We start from the raw sequence: 19,436 nt of genomic DNA on the forward strand, positions 1-19,436 counted from the left end.
AAACTCAGTCATCCATCTCTGTGCAGCAGACGGCCAAAGACTCCTGAAAAATTCTCCATTTGCTAAAAATCTGGACGAGACAATCTCATCCACCTGTTTTTTTGACAGTTCCATATTGCTCTGGAACTTTTTAATATGCATCTCTTCCAAGAAACAGAAGTAAAATTCGACATCTTGAAACAACTACCTCCCCGTCGGGGAATTGAACCCCGGTCTCCCGCGTGACAGGCGGGGATACTCACCACTATACTAACGAGGAACTGACGGGTACCAGTTCTGTCAGAGCAGGAATCGAGTCACTGTGAACAGAACTGGACACCAGGAGAAGTCGACAGACACATTGAGAGACAGAGACAAACCGACAAACAGGGAGAGACAGACAGCGAGATAGAGACAACGAGAGACAGAAAGTGTGAGACTGAGAAGGAGAGGCAGACTGAGTGAGAAAAAGACTCAAATATATACATATACAGAGATGTGTGTGTGTGATCTATTAAGAGAGAGAGGGAAAGAGTGAGAGAAAGACAATGATAAAGACAGTGACAAGGAGAGAGACAGATAGAGAGAGAGCGATAGAGACTAAAACAGAAAATGATGGAAATACTTCTCAGCTTACAGGCAGGGACTAACAGAGACAAGCAAAGACATGGACAGACCGAAATGATGGGAAAGAGAGAGCCAGTCACACAAAGAGTCAGAGAGAATCCCATTGGACCAGACGTGGCACCGTGAGAAAGAGACAGATTGAGAGACAAAGACAAACAGAGAAACAGGGACAGACAGAGTGAGTCAGACTGAGAGAGACAAAGACTCAAACATACAAAACTCTCTGAAGAGAGAGAGAGAGGCAGAAACCGAGCGACACAGATACATTTCACAATTTCATTTCATTATCGGTTCAGAGTGTCACATTGTTACAGAAAATTGCTGATTGAACCGATGAAAATCCGGTCTCACTGATCAGAATGGGAGGAAATCCGTGTTAAATTAAAGAGACACCAGGAGTGGGGGACGAACCCACGCGGGACAAACCCATTGAGTTTTAAGGCCAACGCCTCAACCACTCGGCTATTCTGGTCCTGTGAGAACCTGGATTCTGTCTCTGTGAGAATCTGGGCTTCAACCCCAACCCCACATACAAACACATGCACATCGGCTTTCAATGAGCATTTACGAACATTTTTAGTAATATTGACACGGGGGCAACTCTCCTATTCTTTTTCGAGCAATGCACTGGAAACTTTTATATCCACCCGAGGGTGCAGACGGAGCTTCAATTTAACATTTCATCCGAAAGTCAACAGCTTCAACATTACAAAATTCCCCAAGTGCTGCACTTGAGTGTTAGCCAAGATGATATGCTCAAGTCTCAGGAGTGCGACTTGAACAGACAAACTCCCGATTCAGTCGAGAATGCGGCCACTGAACCAAAGCCGATACAAAAGTTCACAACCGTATTATTTTCCCCAAGTCGTTTTTATAAGTTCCAGGACATACCAAATTCATGGTGATGATTTCCAGTGACAGTTGCACATACACAGAGACATATAAATAGATAGACAGACACAGAGACCCACACACACATAACCAAAAATTTGCACGCACCAACAGGCATGCACAGATGCCTCAGACATCTCGAGGGATAGATAGGCTGAATCACTGTCGCAACTTTGACTGATGTTTGCGATTTTTGAAACGGATGTATCGTGAATATTGCAGATTAATAAAAATGAGAAAAAAATGTCAAAGTTGAAAGGTGTGGGACGTTATTCCATCTATCTCAGGATAAGTTTGGCAGAGAACCGGTTAAATTGTGAAATGGAATGAAAAAAGCTGAGAATCGTTGTGGGCAGGATTCGAACCTGCGCGGGATAACCCAATGGATTTCTAGTCCATCGCCTTAACCACTCGGCCACGACTACTGTATCGCTACCTTTTTAAACTTTACTCAGAAAAAACTCAGTCATCCATCTCTGTGCAGCAGACGGCCAAAGACTCCTGAAAAATTCTCCATTTGCTAAAAATCTGGACGAGACAATCTCATCCACCTGTTTTTTTGACAGTTCCATATTGCTCTGGAACTTTTTAATATGCATCTCTTCCAAGAAACAGAAGTAAAATTCGACATCTTGAAACAACTGCCTCCCCGTCGGGGAATTGAACCCCGGTCTCCCGCGTGACAGGCGGGGATACTCACCACTATACTAACGAGGAACTGACGGGTACCAGTTTTGTCAGAGCAGGAATCGAGTCACTGTGAACAGAACTGGACACCAGGAGAAGTCGACAGACACATTGAGAGACAGAGAGAAACCGACAAACAGGGAGAGACAGACTGCGAGATAGAGACAACGAGAGACAGAAAGTGTGAGACTGAGAAGGAGTGAGAGAAAGATAGTGACAATGAGAGAGACAGATAGAGAGAGAGCGATAGAGACTAAAACAGAAAATGATGGAAATACTTCTCAGCTGACAGGCAGGGACTAACAGAGACAAGCAAAGACATGGACAGACCGAAATGATGGGAAGGAGAGAGCCAGTCACGCAAAGAGTCAGAGAGAATCCCATTGGACCAGACGTGGCACCGTGAGAAAGAGACAGATTGAGAGACAAAGACAAACAGAGAAACAGGGACAGACAGAGTGAGTCAGACTGAGAGAGACAAAGACTCAAACATACAAAACTCTCTGAAGAGAGAGATTGAGGCAGAAACCGAGCGACACAGATACATTTCACAATTTCATTTCATTATCGGTTCAGAGTGTCACATTGTTACAGAAAATTGCTGATTCAACCGATGAAAATCCGGTCTCACTGATCAGAATGGGAGGAAATCCGTGTTAAATTAAAGAGACAACAGGAGTGGGGGACGAACCCACGCGGGACAAACCCATTGAGTTTTAAGGCCAACGCCTCAACTACTCGGCTATTCTGGTCCTGTGAGAACCTGGATTCTGTCTCTGTGAGAATCTGGGCTTCAACCCCAACCCCACATACAAACACATGCACATCGGCTTTCAGTGAGCATTTACGAACATTTTTAGTAATATTGACACGGGGGCAACTCTCCTATTCTTTTTCGAGTAATGCACTGGAAACTTTCATATCCACCCGAGGGTGCAGACGGAGCTTCAATTTAACATTTCATCCGAAAGTCAACAGCTTCAACATTACAAAATTCCCCAAGTGCTGCACTTGAGTGTTAGCCAAGATGATATGCTCAAGTCTCAGGAGTGCGACTTGAACAGACAAACTCCCGATTCAGTCGAGAATGCGGCCACTGAACCAAAGCCGATACAAAAGTTCACAACCGTATTATTTTCCCCAAGTCGTTTTTATAAGTTCCAGGACATACCAAATTCATGGTGATGATTTCCAGTGACAGTTGCACATAAACAGAGACATATAAATAGATAGACAGACACAGAGACCCACACACACATAACCAAAAATTTGCACGCACCAACAGGCATGCACAGATGCCTCAGACATCTCGAGGGATAGATAGGCTGAATCACTGTCGCAACTTTGACTGATGTTTGCGATTTTTGAAACGGATGTATCGTGAATATTGCAGATTAATAAAAATGAGAAAAAAATGTCAAAGTTGAAAGGTGTGGGACGTTATTCCATCTATCTCAGGATCAGTTTGGCAGAGAACCGGTTAAATTGTGAAATGGAATGAAAAATGCTGAGAATCGTAGTCGGCAGGATTCGAACCTGCGTGGGATAACCCAATGGATTTCTAGTCCATCGCCTTAACCACTCGGCCACGACTACTGTGTCGCTGCCTTTTTAAACTTTACTCAGAAAAAACTCAGTCATCCATCTCTGTGCAGCAGACGGCCAAAGACACCTGAAAAATTCTCCATTTGCTAAAAATCTGGACGAGACAATATCATCCACCTGTTTTTTTGACAGTTCCATATTGCTCTGGAACTTTTTAATATGCATCTCTTCCAAGAAACAGAAGTAAAATTCGACATCTTGAAACAACTGCCTCCCCGTCGGGGAATTGAACCACGGTCTCCCGCGTGACAGGCGGGGATACTCACCACTATACTAACGAGGAACTGACGGATACCAGTTCTGTCAGAGCAGGAATCGAGTCACTGTGAACAGAACTGGACACCAGGAGAAGTCGACAGACACATTGAGAGACAGAGACAAATCGACAAACAGGGAGAGACAGACAGCGAGATAGAGACAACGAGAGACAGAAAGTGTGAGACTGAGAAGGAGAGGCAGACTGAGTGAGAAAAAGACTCAAATATATACATATACAGAGATGTGGGTGTGTGATCTATTAAGAGAGAGAGGGAAAGTGTGAGAGAAAGACAATGATAAAGACAGTGACAAGGAGAGAGACAGATAGAGAGAGAGCGATAGAGACTAAAACAGAAAATGATGGAAATACTTCTCAGCTTACAGGCAGGGACTAACAGAGACAAGCAAAGACATGGACAGACCGAAATGATGGGAAGGAGAGAGCCAGTCACACAAAGAGTCAGAGAGAATCCCATTGGACCAGACGTGGCACCGTGAGAAAGAGACAGATTGAGAGACAAAGACAAACAGAGAAACAGGGACAGACAGAGTGAGTCAGACTGAGAGAGACAAAGACTCAAACATACAAAACTCTCTGAAGAGAGAGAGAGAGGCAGAAACCGAGCGACACAGATACATTTCACAATTTCATTTCATTATCGGTTCAGAGTGTCACATTGTTACAGAAAATTGCTGATTCAACCGATGAAAATCCGGTCTCACTGATCAGAATGGGAGGAAATCCGTGTTAAATTAAAGAGACAACAGGAGTGGGGGACGAACCCACGCGGGACAAACCCATTGAGTTTTAAGGCCAACGCCTCAACCACTCGGCTATTCTGGTCCTGTGAGAACCTGGATTCTGTCTCTGTGAGAATCTGGGCTTCAACCCCAACCCCACATACAAACACATGCACATCGGCTTTCAGTGAGCTTTTACGAACATTTTTAGTAATATTGACACGGGGGCAACTCTCCTATTCTTTTTCGAGTAATGCACTGGAAACTTTCATATCCACCCGAGGGTGCAGACGGAGCTTCAATTTAACATTTCATCCGAAAGTCAACAGCTTCAACATTACAAAATTCCCCAAGTGCTGCACTTGAGTGTTAGCCAAGATGATATGCTCAAGTCTCAGGAGTGCGACTTGAACAGACAAACTCCCGATTCAGTCGAGAATGCGGCCACTGAACCAAAGCCGATACAAAAGTTCACAACCGTATTATTTTCCCCAAGTCGTTTTTATAAGTTCCAGGACATACCAAATTCATGGTGATGATTTCCAGTGACAGTTGCACATACACAGAGACATATAAATAGATAGACAGACACAGAGACCCACACACACATAACCAAAAATTTGCACGCACCAACAGGCATGCACAGATGCCTCAGACATCTCGAGGGATAGATAGGCTGAATCACTGTCGCAACTTTGACTGATGTTTGCGATTTTTGAAACGGATGTATCGTGAATATTGCAGATTAATAAAAATGAGAAAAAAATGTCAAAGTTGAAAGGTGTGGGACGTTATTCCATCTATCTCAGGATCAGTTTGGCAGAGAACCGGTTAAATTGTGAAATGGAATTAAAAATGCTGAGAATCGTAGTCGGCAGGATTCGAACCTGCGCGGGATAACCGAATGGATTTCTAGTCCATCGCCTTAACCACTCGGCCACGACTACTGTGTCGCTGCCTTTTTAAACTTTACTCAGAAAAAACTCAGTCATCCATCTCTGTGCAGCAGACGGCCAAAGACTCCAGAAAAATTCTCCATTTGCTAAAAATCTGGACGAGACAATCTCATCCACCTGTTTTTTTGACAGTTCCATATTGCTCTGGAACTTTTTAATATGCATCTCTTCCAAGAAACAGAAGTAAAATTCGACATCTTGAAACAACTGCCTCCCCGTCGGGGAATTGAACCCCGGTCTTCCGCGTGACACGCGGGGATACTCACCACTATACTAACGAGGAACTGACGGGTACCAGTTGTGTCAGAGCAGGAATCGAGTCACTGTGAACAGAACTGGACACCAGGAGAAGTCGACAGACACATTGAGAGACAGAGACAAACCGATAAACAGGGAGAGACAGACAGCGAGATAGAGACAACGAGAGACAGAAAGTGTGAGACTGAGAAGGAGAGGCAGACTGAGTGAGAAAAAGACTCAAATATATACATATACAGAGATGTGTGTGTGTGATCTATTAAGAGAGAGAGGGAAAGAGTGAGAGAAAGACAATGATAAAGACAGTGACAAGGAGAGAGACAGATAGAGAGAGAGCGATAGAGACTAAAACAGAAAATGATGGAAATACTTCTCAGCTTACAGGCAGGGACTAACAGAGACATGCAAAGACATGGACAGACCGAAATGATGGGAAAGAGAGAGCCAGTCACACAAAGAGTCAGAGAGAATCCCATTGGACCAGACGTGGCACCGTGAGAAAGAGACAGATTGAGAGACAAAGACAAACAGAGAAACAGGGACAAACAGAGTGAGTCAGACTGAGAGAGACAAAGACTCAAACATACAAAACTCTCTGAAGAGAGAGAGAGAGGCAGAAACCGAGCGACACAGATACATTTCACAATTTCATTTCATTATCGGTTCAGAGTGTCACGTTGTTACAGAAAATTGCTGATTCAACCGATGAAAATCCGGTCTCACTGATCAGAATGGGAGGAAATCCGTGTTAAATTAAAGAGACACCAGGAGTGGGGGACGAATCCACGCGGGACAAACGCATTGAGTTTTAAGGCCAACGCCTCAACCACTCGGCTATTCTGGTCCTGTGAGGACCTGGATTCTGTCTCTGTGAGAATCTGGGCTTCAACCCCAACCCCACATACAAACACATGCACATCGGCTTTCAGTGAGCATTTACGAACATTTTTAGTAATATTGACACGGGGGCAACTCTCCTATTCTTTTTCGAGTACTGCACTGGAAACTTTCATATCCACCCGAGGGTGCAGACGGAGCTTCAATTTAACATTTCATCCGAAAGTCAACAGCTTCAACATTACAAAATTCCCCAAGTGCTGCACTTGAGTGTTAGCCAAGATGATATGCTCAAGTCTCAGGTGTGCGACTTGAACAGACAAACTCCCGATTCAGTCGAGAATGCGGCCACTGAACCAAAGCCGATACAAAAGTTCACAACCGTATTATTTTCCCCAAGTCGTTTTTATAAGTTCCACGACATACCAAATTCATGGTGATGATTTCCAGTGACAGTTGCACATACACAGAGACATATAAATAGATAGACAGACACAGAGACCCACACACACATAACCAAAAATTTGCACGCACCAAAAGGCATGCACAGATGCCTCAGACATCTCGAGGGATAGATAGGCTGAATCACTGTCGCAACTTTGACTGATGTTTGCAATTTTTGAAACGAATGTATCGTGAATATTGCAGATTAATAAAAATGAGAAAAAAATGTCAAAGTTGAAAGGTGTGGGACGTTATTCCATCTATCTCAGGATCAGTTTGGCAGAGAACCGGTTAAATTGTGAAATGGAATGAAAAATGCTGGGAATCGTAGTCGGCAGGATTCGAACCTGCGCGGGATAACCCAATGGATTTCTAGTCCATCGCCTTAACCACTCGGCCACGACTACTGCGTCGCTGCCTTTTTAAACTTTACTCAGAAAAAACTCAGTCATCCATCTCTGTGCAGCAGACGGGCAAAGACTCCTGAAAAATTCTCCATTTGCTAAAAATCTGGACGAGACAATCTCATCCACCTGTTTTTTTGACAGTTCCATATTGCTCTGGAACTTTTTAATATGCATCTCTTCCAAGAAACAGAAGTAAAATTCGACATCTTGAAACAACTGCCTCCCCGTCGGGGAATTGCATACCGGCCTCCCACGTGACAGGCGGGGATACTCACCACTATACTAACGAGGAACTGACAGGTACCAGTTCTGTCAGAGCAGGAATCGAGTCACTGTGAACAGAACTGGACACCAGGAGAAGTCGACAGACACATTGAGAGACAGAGACAAACCGACAAACAGGGAGAGACAGACAGCGAGATAGAGACACGAGAGACAGAAAGTGTGAGACTGAGAAGGAGAGGCAGACTGAGTGAGAAAAAGACTCAAATATATACATATACAGAGATGTGTGTGTGTGATCTATTAAGAGAGAGAGGGAAAGAGTGAGAGAAAGACAATGATAAAGACAGTGACAAGGAGAAAGACAGATAGAGAGAGAGCGATAGAGACTAAAACAGAAAATGATGGAAATACTTCTCAGCTTACAGGCAGGGACTAACAGAGACAAGCAAAGACATGGACAGACCGAAATGATGGGAAAGAGAGAGCCAGTCACACAAAGAGTCAGAGAGAATCCCATTGGACCAGACGTGGCACCGTGAGAAAGAGACAGATTGAGAGACAAAGACAAACAGAGAAACAGGGACAGACAGAGTGAGTCAGACTGAGAGAGACAAAGACTCAAACATACAAAACTCTCTGAAGAGAGAGAGAGAGGCAGAAACCGAGCGACACAGATACATTTCACAATTTCATTTCATTATAGGTTCAGAGTGTCACATTGTTACAGAAAATTGCTGATTCAACCGATGAAAATCCGGTCTCACTGATCAGAATGGGAGGAAATCCGTGTTAAATTAAAGAGCCACCAGGAGTGGGGTACGAATCCACGCGGGTCAAACCCATTGAGTTTTAAAGCCAACGCCTCAACCACTCGGCTATTCTGGTCCTGTGAGAACCTGGATTCTGTCTCTGTGAGAATCTGGGCTTCAACCCCAACCCCACATACAAACACATGCACATCGGCTTTCAGTGAGCATTTACGAACATTTTTAGTAATATTGAGACGGGGGCAACTCTCCTATTCTTTTTCGAGTAATGCACTGGAAACTTTCATATCCACCCGAGGGTGCAGACGGAGCTTCAATTTAACATTTCATCCGAAAGTCAACAGCTTCAACATTACAAAATTCCCCAAGTGCTGCACTTGAGTGTTAGCCAAGATGATATGCTCAAGTCTCAGGAGTGCGACTTCAACAGACAAACTCACGATTCAGTCGAGAATGCGGCCACTGAACCAAAGCCGATACAAAAGTTCACAACCGTATTATTTTCCCCAAGTCGTTTTTATAAGTTCCAGGACATACCAAATTCATGGTGATGATTTCCAGTGACAGTTGCACATAAACAGAGACATATAAATAGATAGACAGACACAGAGACCCACACACACATAAACAAAAATTTGCACGCACCAACAGGCATGCACAGATGCCTCAGACATCTCGAGGGATAGATAGGCTGAATCACTGTCGCAACTTTGACTGATGTTTGCGATTTTTGAAACGGATGTATCGTGAATATTGCAGATTAATAAAAATGAGAAAAAAATGTCAAAGTTGAAAGGTGTGGGACGTTATTCCATCTATCTCAGGATCAGTTTGGCAGAGAACCGGTTAAATTGTGAAATGGAATGAAAAATGCTGAGAATCGTAGTCGGCAGGATTCGAACCTGCGCGGGATAACCCAATGGATTTCTAGTCCATCGCCTTAACCACTCGGCCACGACTACTGCGTCGCTGCCTTTTTAAACTTTACTCAGAAAAAACTCAGTCATCCATCTCTGTGCAGCAAACGGGCAAAGACTCCTGAAAAATTCTCCATTTGCTAAAAATCTGGACGAGACAATCTCATCCACCTGTTTTTTTGACAGTTCCATATTGCTCTGGAACTTTTTAATATGCATCTCTTCCAAGAAACAGAAGTAAAATTCGACATCTTGAAACAACTGCCTCCCCGTCGGGGAATTGAACCCCGGTCTCCCACGTGATAGGCGGGGCTACTCACCACTATACTAACGAGGAACTGACAGGTACCAGTTCTGTCAGAGCAGGAATCGAGTCACTGTGAACAGAACTGGACACCAGGAGAAGTCGACAGACACATTGAGAGACAGAGACAAACCGACAAACAGGGAGAGACAGACAGCGAGATAGAGACACGAGAGACAGAAAGTGTGAGACTGAGAAGGAGAGGCAGACTGAGTGAGAAAAAGACTCAAATATATACATATACAGAGATGTGTGTGTGTGATCTATTAAGAGAGAGAGGGAAAGAGTGAGAGAAAGACAATGATAAAGACATTGACAAGGAGAGAGACAGATAGAGAGAGAGCGATAGAGACTAAAACAGAAATTGATGGAAATACTTCTCAGCTTACAGGCAGGGACTAACAGAGACAAGCAAAGACATGGACAGACCGAAATGATGGGAAAGAGAGAGCCAGTCACACAAAGAGTCAGAGAGAATCCCATTGGACCAGACGTGGCACCGTGAGATAGAGACAGATTGAGAGACAAAGACAAACAGAGAAACAGGGACAGACAGAGTGAGTCAGACTGAGAGAGACAAAGACTCAAACATACAAAACTCTCTGAAGAGAGAGAGAGAGGCAGAAACCGAGCGACACAGATATATTTCACAATTTCATTTCATTATCGGTTCAGAGTGTCACATTGTTACAGAAAATTGCTGATTCAACCGATGAAAATCCGGTCTCACTGATCAGGATGGGAGGAAATCCGTGTTAAATTAAAGAGACACCAGGAGTGGGGGACGAACCCACGCGGGACAAACCCATTGAGTTTTAAGGCCAACGCCTCAACCACTCGGCTATTCTGGTCCTGTGAGAACCTGGATTCTGTCTCTGTGAGAATCTGGGCTTCAACCCCAACCCCACATACAAACACATGCACATCGGCTTTCAGTGAGCATTTACGAACATTTTTAGTAATATTGACACGGGGGCAACTCTCCTATTCTTTTTCGAGTAATGCACTGGAAACTTTCATATCCACCCGAGGGTGCAGACGGAGCTTCAATTTAACATTTCATCCGAAAGTCAACAGCTTCAACATTACAAAATTCCCCAAGTGCTGCACTTGAGTGTTAGCCAAGATGATATGCTCAAGTCTCAGGAGTGCGACTTGAACAGACAAACTCCCGATTCAGTCGAGAATGCGGCCACTGAACCAATGCCGATACAAAAGTTCACAACCGTATTATTTTCCCCAAGTCGTTTTTATAAGTTCCAGGACATACCAAATTCATGGTGATGATTTCCAGTGACAGTTGCACATACACAGAGACATATAAATAGATAGACAGACACAGAGACCCACACACACATAACCAAAAATTTGCACGCACCAACAGGCATGCACAGATGCCTCAGACAACTCGAGGGATAGATAGGCTGAATCACTGTCGCAACTTTGACTGATGTTTGCGATTTTTGAAACGGATGTATCGTGAATATTGCAGATTAATAAAAATGAGAAAAAAATGTCAAAGTTGAAAGCTGTGGGACGTTATTCCATCTATCTCAGGATCAGTTTGGCAGAGAACCGGTTAAATTGTGAAATGGAATGAAAAATGCTGAGAATCGTAGTCGGCAGGATTCGAACCTGCGCGGGATAACCCAATGGATTTCTAGTCCATCGCCTTAACCACTCGGCCACGACTACTGTGTCGCTGTCTTTTTAAACTTTACTCAGAAAAAACTCAGTCATCCATCTCTGTGCAGCAGACGGCCAAAGACTCCAGAAAAATTCTCCATTTGCTAAAAATCTGGACGAGACAATCTCATCCACCTGTTTTTTTGACAGTTCCATATTGCTCTGGAACTTTTTAATATGCATCTCTTCCAAGAAACAGAAGTAAAATTCGACATCTTGAAACAACTGCCTCCCCGTCGGGGAATTGAACCCCGGTCTTCCGCGTGACACGCGGGGATACTCACCACTATACTAACGAGGAACTGACGGGTACCAGTTCTGTCAGAGCAGGAATCGAGTCACTGTGAACAGAACTGGACACCAGGAGAAGTCGACAGACACATTGAGAGACAGAGACAAACCGACAAACAGGGAGAGACAGACAGCGAGATAGAGACACGAGAGACAGAAAGTGTGAGACTGAGAAGGAGAGGCAGACTGAGTGAGAAAAAGACTCAAATATATACATATACAGAGATGTGTGTGTGTGATCTATTAAGAGAGAGAGGGAAAGAGTGAGAGAAAGACAATGATAAAGACAGTGACAAGGAGAGAGACAGATAGAGAGAGAGCGATAGAGACTAAAACAGAAAATGATGGAAATACTTCTCAGCTTACAGGCAGGGACTAACAGAGACAAGCAAAGACATGGACAGACCGAAATGATGGGAAAGAGAGAGCCAGTCACACAAAGAGTCAGAGAGAATCCCATTGGACCAGACGTGGCACCGTGAGAAAGAGACAAAGACAAACAGAGAAACAGGGACAGACAGAGTGAGTCAGACTGAGAGAGACAAAGACTCAAACATACAAAACTCTCTGAAGAGAGAGAGAGAGGCAGAAACCGAGCGACACAGATACATTTCACAATTTCATTTCATTATCGGTTCAGAGTGTCACATTGATACAGAAAATTGCTGATTCAACCGATGAAAATCCGGTCTCACTGATCAGAATGGGAGGAAATCCGTGTTAAATTAAAGAGACACCAGGAGTGGGGGACGAACCCACGCGGGACAAACCCATTGAGTTTTAAGGCCAACGCCTCAACCACTCGGCTATTCTGGTCCTGTGAGAACCTGGATTCTGTCTCTGTGAGAATCTGGGCTTCAACCCCAACCCCACATACAAACACATGCACATCGGCTTTCAGTGAGCATTTACGAACATTTTTAGTAATATTGACACGGGGGCAACTCTCCTATTCTTTTTCGAGTAATGCACTGGAAACTTTCATATCCACCCGAGGGTGCAGACGGAGCTTCAATTTAACATTTCATCCGAAAGTCAACAGCTTCAACATTACAAAATTCCCCAAGTGCTGCACTTGAGTGTTAGCCAAGATGATATGCTTAAGTCTCAGGAGTGCGACTTGAACAGACAAACTCCCGATTCAGTCGAGAATGCGGCCACTGAACCAATGCCGATACAAAAGTTCACAACCGTATTATTTTCCCCAAGTCGTTTTTATAAGTTCCAGGACATACCAAATTCATGGTGATGATTTCCAGTGACAGTTGCACATACACAGAGACATATAAATAGATAGACAGACACAGAGACCCACACACACATAACCAAAAATTTGCACGCACCAACAGGCATGCACAGATGCCTCAGACATCTCGAGGGATAGATAGGCTGAATCACTGTCGCAACTTTGACTGATGTTTGCGATTTTTGAAACGGATGTATCGTGAATATTGCAGATTAATAAAAATGAGAAAAAAATGTCAAAGTTGAAAGGTGTGGGACGTTATTCCATCTATCTCAGGATCAGTTTGGCAGAGAACCGGTTAAATTGTGAAATGGAATGAAAAATGCTGAGAATCGTAGTCGGCAGGATTCGAACCTGCGCGGGATAACCCAATGGATTTCTAGTCCATCGCCTTAACCACTCGGCCACGACTACTGTGTCGCTACCTTTTTAAACTTTACTCAGAAAAAACTCAGTCATCCATCTCTGTGCAGCAGACGGCCAAAGACTCCTGAAAAATTCTCCATTTGCTAAAAATCTGGACGAGACAATCTCATCCATTTGTTTTTTTGACAGTTCCATATTGCTCTGGAACATTTTTAATATGCATCTCTTCCAAGAAACAGAAGTAAAATTCGACATCTTGAAACAACTGCCTCCCCGTCGGGGAATTGAACCCCAGTCTCCCGCATGACAGGCGGGGATACTCACCACTATACTAACGAGGAACTGACGGGTACCAGTTCTGTCAGAGCAGGAATCGAGTCACTGTGAACAGAACTGGAAACCAGGAGAAGTCGACAGACACATTGAGAGACAGAGACAAACCGACAAACAGGGAGAGACAGACAGCGAGATAGAGACAACGAGAGACAGAAAGTGTGAGACTGAGAAGGAGAGGCAGACTGAGTGAGAAAAAGACTCAAATATATACATATACAGAGATGTGTGTGTGTGATCTATTAAGACAGAGAGGGAAAGAGTGAGAGAAAGACAATGATAAAGACAGTGACAAGGAGAGAGACAGATAGAGAGAGAGCGATAGAGACTAAAACAGAAAATGATGGAAATACTTCTCAGCTTACAGGCAGGGACTAACAGAGACAAGCAAAGACATGGACAGACCGAAATGATGGGAAAGAGAGAATCCCATTGGACCAGACGTGGCACCGTGAGAAAGAGACAGATTGAGAGACAAAGACAAACAGAGAAACAGGGACAGACAGAGTGAGTCAGACTGAGAGAGACAAAGACTCAAACATACAAAACTCTCTGAAGAGAGAGAGAGAGGCAGAAACCGAGCGACACAGATACATTTCACAATTTCATTTCATTATCGGTTCAGAGTGTCACATTGTTACAGAAAATTGCTGATTCAACCGATGAAAATCCGGTCTCACTGATCAGAATGGGAGGAAATCCGTGTTAAATTAAAGAGACACCAGGAGTGGGGGACGAACCCACGCGGGACAAACCCATTGAGTTTTAAGGCCAACGCCTCAACCACTCGGCTATTCTGGTCCTGTGAGAACCTGGATTCTGTCTCTGTGAGAATCTGGGCTTCAACCCCAACCCCACATACAAACACATGCACATCGGCTTTCAGTGAGCATTTACGAACATTTTTAGTAATATTGACACGGGGGCAACTCTCCTATTCTTTTTCGAGTAATGCACTGGGAACTTTCATATCCACCCGAGGGTGCAGACGGAGCTTCAATTTAACATTTCATCCGAAAGTCAACAGCTTCAACATTACAAAATTCCCCAAGTGCTGCACTTGAGTGTTAGCCAAGATGATATGCTCAAGTCTCAGGAGTGCGACTTGAACAGACAAACTCCCGATTCAGTCGAGAATGCGGCCACTGAACCAAAGCCGATACAAAAGTTCACAACCGTATTATTTTCCCCAAGTCGTTTTTATAAGTTCCAGGACATACCAAATTCATGGTGATGATTTCCAGTGACAGTTGCACATACACAGAGACATATAAATAGATAGACAGACACAGAGACCCACACACACATAACCAAAAATTTGCACGCACCAACAGGCATGCACAGATGCCTCAGACATCTCGAGGGATAGATAGGCTGAATCACTGTCGCAACTTTGACTGATGTTTGCGATTTTTGAAACGGATGTATCGTGAATATTGCAGATTAATAAAAATGAGAAAAAAATGTCAAAGTTGAAAGGTGTGGGACGTTATTCCATCTATCTCAGGATCAGTTTGGCAGAGAACCGGTTAAATTGTGAAATGGAATGAAAGATGCTGAGAATCGTAGTCGGCAGGATTCGAACCTGCGCGGGATAACCCAATGGATTTCTAGTCCATCGCCTTAACCACTCGGCCACTACTACTGTGTCGCTACCTTTTTAAACTTTACTCAGAAAAAACTCAGTCATCCATCTCTGTGCAGCAGACGGCCAAAGACTCCTGAAAAATTCTCCATTTGCTAAAAATCTGGACGAGACAATCTCATCCACCTGTTTTTTTGACAGTTCCATATTGCTCTGGAACATTTTTAATATGGATCTCTTCCAAGAAACAGAAGTAAAATTCGACATCTTGAAACAACTGCCTCCCCGTCGGGGAATTGAATCCCGGTCTCCCGCATGACAGGCGGGGATACTCACCACTATACTAACGAGGAACTGACGGGTACCAGTTCTGTCAGAGCAGGAATCGAGTCACTGTGAACAGAACTGGAAACCAGGAGAAGTCGACAGACACATTGAGAGACAGAGACAAACCGACAAACAGGGAGAGACAGACAGCGAGATAGAGACAACGAGAGACAGAAAGTGTGAGACTGAGAAGGAGAGGCAGACTGAGTGAGAAAAAGACTCAAATATATACATATACAGAGATGTGTGTGTGTGATCTATTAAGACAGAGAGGGAAAGAGTGAGAGAAAGACAATGATAAAGACAGTGACAAGGAGAGAGACAGATAGAGAGAGAGCGATAGAGACTAAAACAGAAAATGATGGAAATACTTCTCAGCTTACAGGCAGGGACTAACAGAGACAAGCAAAGACATGGACAGACCGAAATGATGGGAAAGAGAGAGCCAGTCACACAAAGAGTCAGAGAGAATCCCATTGGACCAGACGTGGCACCGTGAGAAAGAGACAGATTGAGAGACAAAGACAAACAGAGAAACAGGGACAGACAGAGTGAGTCAGACTGAGAGAGACAAAGACTCAAACATACAAAACTCTCTGAAGAGAGAGAGAGAGGCAGAAACCGAGCGACACAGATACATTTCACAATTTCATTTCATTATCGGTTCAGAGTGTCACATTGTTACAGAAAATTGCTGATTCAACCGATGAAAATCCGGTCTCACTGATCAGGATGGGAGGAAATCCGTGTTAAATTAAAGAGACACCAGGAGTGGGGGACGAACCCACGCGGGACAAACCCATTGAGTTTTAAGGCCAACGCCTCAACCACTCGGCTATTCTGGTCCTGTGAGAACCTGGATTCTGTCTCTGTGAGAATCTGGGCTTCAACCCCAACCCCACATACAAACACATGCACATCGGCTTTCAGTGAGCATTTACGAACATTTTTAGTAATATTGACACGGGGGCAACTTTCCTATTCTTTTTCGAGTAATGCACTGGGAACTTTCATATCCACCCGAGGGTGCAGACGGAGCTTCAATTTAACATTTCATCCGAAAGTCAAGAGCTTCAACATTACAAAATTCCCCAAGTGCTGCACTTGAGTGTTAGCCAAGATGATATGCTCAAGTCTCAGGAGTGCGACTTGAACAGACAAACTCCCGATTCAGTCGAGAATACGGCCACTGAACCAATGCCGATACAAAAGTTCACAACCGTATTATTTTCCCCAAGTCGTTTTTATAAGTTCCAGGACATACCAAATTCATGGTGATGATTTCCAGTGACAGTTGCACATACACAGAGACATATAAATAGATAGACAGACACAGAGACCCACACACACATAACCAAAAATTTGCACGCACCAACAGGCATGCACAGATGCCTCAGACAACTCGAGGGATAGATAGGCTGAATCACTGTCGCAACTTTGACTGATGTTTGCGATTTTTGAAACGGATGTATCGTGAATATTGCAGATTAATAAAAATGAGAAAAAAATGTCAAAGTTGAAAGGTGTGGGACGTTATTCCATCTATCTCAGGATCAGTTTGGCAGAGAACCGGTTAAATTGTGAAATGGAATGAAAAATGCTGAGAATCGTAGTCGGCAGGATTCGAACCTGCGCGGGATAACCCAATGGATTTCTAGTCCATCGCCTTAACCACTCGGCCACGACTACTGTGTCGCTGCCTTTTTAAACTTTACTCAGAAAAAACTCAGTCATCCATCTCTGTGCAGCAGACGGCCAAAGACTCCTGAAAAATTCTCCATTTGCTAAAAATCTGGACGAGACAATCTCATCCACCTGTTTTTTTGACAGTTCCATATTGCTCTGGAACTTTTTAATATGCATCTCTTCCAAGAAACAGAAGTAAAATTCGACATCTTGAAACAACTGCCTCCCCGTCGGGGAATTGAACCCCGGTCTTCCGCGTGACACGCGGGGATACTCACCACTATACTAACGAGGAACTGATGGGTACCAGTTCTGTCAGAGCAGGAATCGAGTCACTGTGAACAGAACTGGACACCAGGAGAAGTCGACAGACACATTGAGAGACAGAGACAAACCGACAAACAGGGAGAGACAGACAGCGAGATAGAGACACGAGAGACAGAAAGTGTGAGACTGAGAAGGAGAGGCAGACTGAGTGAGAAAAAGACTCAAATATATACATATACAGAGATGTGTGTGTGTGATCTATTAAGAGAGAGAGGGAAAGAGTGAGAGAAAGACAATGATAAAGACAGTGACAAGGAGAGAGACAGATAGAGAGAGAGCGATAGAGACTAAAACAGAAAATGATGGAAATACTTCTCAGCTTACAGGCAGGGACTAACAGAGACAAGCAAAGACATGGACAGACCGAAATGATGGGAAAGAGAGAGCCAGTCACACAAAGAGTCAGAGAGAATCCCATTGGACCAGACGTGGCACCGTGAGAAAGAGACAAAGACAAACAGAGAAACAGGGTCAGACAGAGTGAGTCAGACTGAGAGAGACAAAGACTCAAACATACAAAACTCTCTGAAGAGAGAGAGAGAGGCAGAAACCGAGCGACACAGATACATTTCACAATTTCATTTCATTATCGGTTCAGAGTGTCACATTGATACAGAAAATTGCTGATTCAACCGATGAAAATCCGGTCTCACTGATCAGAATGGGAGGAAATCCGTGTTAAATTAAAGAGACACCAGGAGTGGGGGACGAACCCACGCGGGACAAACCCATTGAGTTTTAAGGCCAACGCCTCAACCACTCGGCTATTCTGGTCCTGTGAGAACCTGGATTCTGTCTCTGTGAGAATCTGGGCTTCAACCCCAACCCCACATACAAACACATGCACATCGGCTTTCAGTGAGCATTTACGAACATTTTTAGTAATATTGACACGGGGGCAACTCTCCTATTCTTTTTCGAGTAATGCACTGGAAACTTTCATATCCACCCGAGGGTGCAGACGGAGCTTCAATTTAACATTTCATCCGAAAGTCAACAGCTTCAACATTACAAAATTCCCCAAGTGCTGCACTTGAGTGTTAGCCAAGATGATATGCTTAAGTCTCAGGAGTGCGACTTGAACAGACAAACTCCCGATTCAGTCGAGAATGCGGCCACTGAACCAATGCCGATACAAAAGTTCACAACCGTATTATTTTCCCCAAGTCGTTTTTATAAGTTCCAGGACATACCAAATTCATGGTGATGATTTCCAGTGACAGTTGCACATACACAGAGACATATAAATAGATAGACAGACACATAGACCCACACACACATAACCAAAAATTTGCACGCACCAACAGGCATGCACAGATGCCTCAGACATCTCGAGGGATAGATAGGCTGAATCACTGTCGCAACTTTGACTGATGTTTGCGATTTTTGAAACGGATGTATCGTGAATATTGCAGATTAATAAAAATGAGAAAAAAATGTCAAAGTTGAAAGGTGTGGGACGTTATTCCATCTATCTCAGGATCAGTTTGGCAGAGAACCGGTTAAATTGTGAAATGGAATGAAAAATGCTGAGAATCGTAGTCGGCAGGATTCGAACCTGCGCGGGATAACCCAATGGATTTCTAGTCCATCGCCTTAACCACTCGGCCACGACTACTGTGTCGCTACCTTTTTAAACTTTACTCAGAAAAAACTCAGTCATCCATCTCTGTGCAGCAGACGGCC

At 44.0% G+C, this 19,436-nt stretch overlaps 14 non-coding genes across 14 annotated transcripts; all 14 read right to left on the bottom strand.

The window, feature by feature from the left end:
• Window positions 1–187: 187 nt before the first annotated feature.
• Window positions 188–259, bottom strand: trnad-guc (transfer RNA aspartic acid (anticodon GUC)). Its single transcript has one exon. It is a non-coding gene; the product is annotated as a tRNA-Asp (tRNA).
• Window positions 260–2,142: 1,883 nt separating this feature from the next.
• Window positions 2,143–2,214, bottom strand: trnad-guc (transfer RNA aspartic acid (anticodon GUC)). Its single transcript has one exon. It is a non-coding gene; the product is annotated as a tRNA-Asp (tRNA).
• Window positions 2,215–3,699: 1,485 nt separating this feature from the next.
• Window positions 3,700–3,780, bottom strand: trnas-aga (transfer RNA serine (anticodon AGA)). The gene has a single exon. It is a non-coding gene; the product is annotated as a tRNA-Ser (tRNA).
• A 220-nt stretch (window positions 3,781–4,000) lies between these two features.
• Window positions 4,001–4,072, bottom strand: trnad-guc (transfer RNA aspartic acid (anticodon GUC)). Its single transcript has one exon. It is a non-coding gene; the product is annotated as a tRNA-Asp (tRNA).
• Window positions 4,073–5,654: 1,582 nt separating this feature from the next.
• trnas-aga (transfer RNA serine (anticodon AGA)) lies at window positions 5,655–5,735 on the bottom strand. Its single transcript has one exon. It is a non-coding gene; the product is annotated as a tRNA-Ser (tRNA).
• Window positions 5,736–7,609: 1,874 nt separating this feature from the next.
• On the bottom strand, window positions 7,610–7,690 carry trnas-aga (transfer RNA serine (anticodon AGA)). Its single transcript has one exon. It is a non-coding gene; the product is annotated as a tRNA-Ser (tRNA).
• A 1,873-nt stretch (window positions 7,691–9,563) lies between these two features.
• On the bottom strand, window positions 9,564–9,644 carry trnas-aga (transfer RNA serine (anticodon AGA)). Its single transcript has one exon. It is a non-coding gene; the product is annotated as a tRNA-Ser (tRNA).
• Window positions 9,645–11,517: 1,873 nt separating this feature from the next.
• trnas-aga (transfer RNA serine (anticodon AGA)) lies at window positions 11,518–11,598 on the bottom strand. The gene has a single exon. It is a non-coding gene; the product is annotated as a tRNA-Ser (tRNA).
• A 1,861-nt stretch (window positions 11,599–13,459) lies between these two features.
• Window positions 13,460–13,540, bottom strand: trnas-aga (transfer RNA serine (anticodon AGA)). The gene has a single exon. It is a non-coding gene; the product is annotated as a tRNA-Ser (tRNA).
• Window positions 13,541–13,761: 221 nt separating this feature from the next.
• On the bottom strand, window positions 13,762–13,833 carry trnad-guc (transfer RNA aspartic acid (anticodon GUC)). Its single transcript has one exon. It is a non-coding gene; the product is annotated as a tRNA-Asp (tRNA).
• A 1,556-nt stretch (window positions 13,834–15,389) lies between these two features.
• On the bottom strand, window positions 15,390–15,470 carry trnas-aga (transfer RNA serine (anticodon AGA)). The gene has a single exon. It is a non-coding gene; the product is annotated as a tRNA-Ser (tRNA).
• Window positions 15,471–15,691: 221 nt separating this feature from the next.
• Window positions 15,692–15,763, bottom strand: trnad-guc (transfer RNA aspartic acid (anticodon GUC)). The gene has a single exon. It is a non-coding gene; the product is annotated as a tRNA-Asp (tRNA).
• Window positions 15,764–17,345: 1,582 nt separating this feature from the next.
• Window positions 17,346–17,426, bottom strand: trnas-aga (transfer RNA serine (anticodon AGA)). The gene has a single exon. It is a non-coding gene; the product is annotated as a tRNA-Ser (tRNA).
• A 1,861-nt stretch (window positions 17,427–19,287) lies between these two features.
• trnas-aga (transfer RNA serine (anticodon AGA)) lies at window positions 19,288–19,368 on the bottom strand. Its single transcript has one exon. It is a non-coding gene; the product is annotated as a tRNA-Ser (tRNA).
• Between the last annotated feature and the right edge of the window lie 68 nt (window positions 19,369–19,436).

This window comes from Pristiophorus japonicus, chromosome 23 (assembly GCF_044704955.1).
Source record: "Pristiophorus japonicus isolate sPriJap1 chromosome 23, sPriJap1.hap1, whole genome shotgun sequence".
Lineage (NCBI taxonomy): Eukaryota > Metazoa > Chordata > Chondrichthyes > Pristiophoridae > Pristiophorus > Pristiophorus japonicus.